Source organism: Pieris rapae, chromosome 21, assembly GCF_905147795.1.
Source record: "Pieris rapae chromosome 21, ilPieRapa1.1, whole genome shotgun sequence".
NCBI classification, from domain to species: Eukaryota; Metazoa; Arthropoda; class Insecta; order Lepidoptera; family Pieridae; genus Pieris; species Pieris rapae.
In genome coordinates, this window is record NC_059529.1 from 8,314,517 (window position 1) to 8,319,750 (window position 5,234).

A 5,234-nucleotide genomic window follows, 5' to 3' on the forward strand; every position below is an offset into this window, starting at 1 on the left:
GCATACGTTTTACGTTTTCTGTGACGTTTTGGAAACATATTGTGGCCAGCCAGATGTCTTAACTTACGCATTTTAAGCAGTCGAAGACTAAAATAACTACATAAGTGAAATCCATATCAGTTGACGTTCAGCTGCGGGTCTGCAAATTCGTTAGTCCTCTTTGAAGAGTGCTTTCACCGTGATGGACGGTGTTATATTCCGTACATAAAATCCGCACTAATACATTATAATTTACTTGAAATTAAAGATATTCAATATAATTTACTTCAATAGAAACAAATTATATGTTCAATCTGGTTTAAGTGAAGGTAAAATTTTTTTTGATAATGTCATTCACTTTTATAAGGAAGTGTTTCAGTCATATGATTAGTGTTTATACAACGTTTTGTGAGAGTACACCCAATTGCGGGCAAAGACAGAGTATCGAATGTTATTAAAATCACCAACTTAAACACCTTAATAATTAGTTCTTAACCAACTAATTCACGGTGGCAGAGATTTAATACTCAACAGCCTCTATTACATTCTAAGACAATCCTCGGTAGGAGGTCCCATTATTGCTGACTATAAGGACGGAAAATCATTGTTCTCAATACATTGACGCTTTAACAAACAGAAATAGATTTTATGCTTTCACCCTTTAATAATTCTGTATTGAAATAGTATCTATCTATGAATTACGTTATTTCATTGAATTTTGATCGCATTTGGGAATATTGTGCCATCAATGTTATGAAATATATCATACAAATTCATCAAGTGATACTTTTTCGTATTTATGAAGGGACGTTTAACACCGATAATTTCTAATATCAAACAGAAATGTAATACGAGTAATTATTTAGAGTCCCAGTATCGTTGTCCCGGGCGGTAAGGTCTACTAATTACTGGAGATAGTCCCGCTGATAGCGACGGGTTCGACTCCACGGACGAGAGGTTTTGTGGAACTAACCGACTCAGCCGTGAGATTAAATTGTTTGGATTGAGCTTAACGTGTACCTCGTCTCCTCTTTGCGGAGTACGTTGTATTTGGGAAATATATTATGTTTAATAATTTGAATATTAATATAACATTTTATCCTGATCTTTTCTTTCGTGCCATACTTTAAACATAGAATATTCAAATGATTATAAATATAGGCAATGCTACAATGTATACATGTTTTAATACGAAATATGTTTTCATGTTATTTCAATTAGAATTTTATACAAATGTAGAACTAATTAATCTAAAACGATGTAAAAGGTTCATAAATCACTTATTAGTGAAAGATGGTTTTGATATATGGTGTCTATATAAATAGGTTGAAATTCCTACAGAAGTCTAAACTTGTCACAATGTTATTAATGAAATAGACGTAATGTCTGGCGTAGTCAGGCATGAGTAATAGTTATGAAATTTAACCCTTTCAATTTTACTTTGAAAAACCTTTGTATCCGTTTATTAATGAAGTAATTACAAAACCCATTAACATCCGATTCATCGTGATTGCTGAGTTTATAATTTAATAAATACTTAAAAATTCAGTAGAAAAATCAAGTAACTTATCAAATAATATTATTATTATTATATAGTATTTTATTTCCAGTAGAAAAGGCTCATTAACTCCATTACGACGATAAATATTCTATTGTTTTACAATAATGTTTGTTTAATGCCAAACAAAATTTTATTTAATTAATTTAAAAGTGAAATTTCCAAAAATACGTATTGAAAAATATTAACACTTTTTGAATTTCTCGTATAATGTTCCGCGCCTTGTTAATTGTTTACCCTAAAATCTTAAAATAACACCCGAAAATTGCAAGGGTTAATTAAAAGGTATTTTTAGCTAAGCGCTAAGATTGCTTAGACCCATAAATTTCAGAAAGATGTAATCTTATGTATAAGGTATGTCTTTCCTCTCTGTTTTTATTTAGTTATTGTCATTTTTCTATTTTTTTTAACTCTAACTCTTTAGGCACCAAGATTAAGCCCCTTGTTGGTTTTTTGTGTTTTGTGTACTACTTGTTTATTTATAATAAATTAAGTAATAATAAACAGAAAAATACATGAAATCATATTTTGATGTAAGTTTAAAACAAATATATTGTTGTATTGGCAATACTCTAGTTAAAGCATTTGCATACAGTCAATAATGATGGCTTATAAATACTCAGTGCGTTTCCACTACGTAACACACGTGCAAATAAAGCAGTAAGTATATGTGTTCATTGAGAGTGCTCGAAGGCTAAGCTCCCTTCGGAGATATCCCTCATTTGTGTCGTCGTGTTAACATCGCGACGAATCTCGGTTTAATCAGGCGAGATTAGTCGCACAGATTTCAGCAACCATGGATTAAATACTTCATTAAGGGACGATTGCTTTATGATGGAGTTATCTTGGAGAGAGGTCCGCTACTTGGGGCTTTCTTTGACAAATGAGAGCCGTTAAAGGCCACGTTGCACATCTTAATTAACGTATATTTAGATTTAGCATTCAGTTTATTATACAGCCTTAATACAAGCCAATCTCTACCAAAAAATATGTAAAATTCTTGTTCTATGAAAAAATCAGCTATTTGAATATGAGAATGGAGAGGCTTCCATGTTTGACGTTGGTATTTGAACAAATAAATCGCTGTGTTCCCTGAAACCCGGTTTTTTAGCATTGTTCAGTTATTTGGCATCTTGTTTCTAGATGGGGGAGCAAACGTTAGTGGAAAAAGGATTGTTTTCTTAAATTTTATCTTAAGATAAACACTTACCACATCACAGTCAAAGCTGGTAAATACCAAGTACATATTTACCATTTATATCTATAAAGTGCCCGATCTAATTTCTAAACATAATTTGATTTTTACGTAAAAATTATATAAAGATATTGTGATATATACCCACGAGTTAGTAAATATAGTATTTCAGTCCTTATCCAAGAATCTATTAAATCCACAAGATCTGAATCTGCTAGTGTATCAACACATTTCCCTAGGAATCTAAGTGAGTCTAGATTGATGACTGAGTTGGGCGGTCGCGATCACCTCGTTCATCTTTTCTCAAATATCTCTAGCTCCGGCTGTCACATCTAACTAATGTTCTACCACGATTGCCAGTTCTTTATCGAGTGGGGAAACGCTTTATATTGTCAGACTGTGCTCGCTTTATATTCAAAGGTATAACAAATAAGATATTGCTCAGTAGCCACTCAGCTGTATTGAACCTATCTGATTTGACATTCAAACGTACGATCAAGATCTGCAATGTTCTTTTTGTTGTAACAACTGAATGTTAATCGAATTAATAAAAAAGCCAATAGAATCGATCAATCACAGGCTTTAGTCGGCAGCGGCGGTCTACGAGCGGACGATGGACAATGGCCAGTAACGAGTTCCTTCACAAAAGAGTCGATTCCTTGATTATCCGCAGCCGCCATTGTGCGCACTATTGCTCGACCTTATCGCTTTTGGACCTGACGATATAATCACATAACTTGGCTATTTGCGGCCTATTTCAAATAAATGTTGTTTACCCTGGGAATGATCCCCATTGAGGCTTACTTTACGGTTCAAGTAACCTGCTTAAATTGTTGAATTTCCTTTTCAAGATCACAGATTACTTAGAAACTGGAAGAGAATTTTATTGATGTCTGAGTACATACTTAATTAAAACACAATGGTGGCTTTTATACCATATTAAACGTTTGAAAATTCATAGGACGCATTCATGTGCGAAGCAGAAGTAACTAAGTATTAGGAAAGAATTAATGTCTGCATTCACCTTTATTTTATCAATTACATAAAAAAGGCAAAAGATAATTAAATCGTTATTTAGGATCGTTTTCTCCTTGATAAAACAAATCCGAGCTCGTCGCTACGAGCGATCAGATTGCGTGCACTGAATCGCACCGGATTATACTGGATACAACCGGCTACAACCGCCGCTAACTGCTTAATACCGCTATACTACACGGTTCAAATGTGTAGCTTCGTATCAATCTGGCAGAAGGAGACGAGCTATTATTCTCAATGTAACGTCTTTTATTGTAAATACTTTTTATTTATAATACTCAATTTTGTATTTGTTATAAAATATCGATGGCCACAAAGTTGTTGATCTTATGAGTTGCTATACATATATCATCAGAAACGTCAAACTTTAAAAGTACAATTTATTTATATTTTCCTTTCACCTTCCTGTTTAAATTTATAACATACAATTATTAACATTTTTCTCATAATTGTTGTCAGGTCTCAATAGAAAATATATCTCTTTACAACTTCTCAGTCGTGAGACTGCAGGTTTTCTTTGAAATTTCAGAGATTGCAATTAGTGTAATCAAAGTACAATTCCTGACATCATTACTGCGACAGGAAACACAACCAAGAAAGTCTAAAAAGATATTTTGTAAGTGTTGAAACTCGAATTGAATTACTATTTGGTTTTACGTTTAAATTAACATCTTTAAAGATTTCTGAATTAAGGTTTTATTTCGTTTTAGTGTACAGAAAGGCGTGGAGCCAGAGGCCGGGGGAGGGGTGGAGAAATAAGGAGGAAGGGAGCAATAAATCGCGGCGATCCTCTGCAAACAATGTTTTTGAACGATATTAATAGCCAGGCCTGCGTTGATATCATCTGTTCGCATTCTTTTGACGAATTGCGAAGTTTTTGTTACTACATAAAGAGGTCTGTTTGGTTTGCCCTGAGGGATAGGGTTCAACCCTTCTTTGAGGTAACATTTTGGTAGGAAAATACATTTTGAGACGCTGTAGAACACGAGGAAACAGTTTTGGTAGATTGTTTATTCAGTTTAATGAAAGTGTTTAACACGCATTGAATATAAGTAAAAAAGTCTGTTGGCTTTTTGTTTGCATAACTGGCATTGTCATTTACTAGGACTTCTAATCTTTCAAAATATAATTTCAATGGTTTAAGCTAAAACACCTTATATCCAAGCCACTAAAGTGTAAGCGGCGTAATATATCTTGGGCAGCGAGAGCGGAGGCCCGCGGGAGTGATCTACTCGCCGCAGTAATTGCTGCACTGACCGCTCGCTAATGTAAGGCTTTGCACTTGTAATAAAAATATGTTATACTGTAACTACAGTGAACCATCATAATATTGGAAATGGGGAGTTTTCATTGCACTGTTACATTTATTTGTACATTTCACTAAACATTAAAATTTTATGTTAATGTATTTGATGACTACTAAAACTTTAGTATAGTACTTTTTCATTGTTTATCGAAGAACATAAA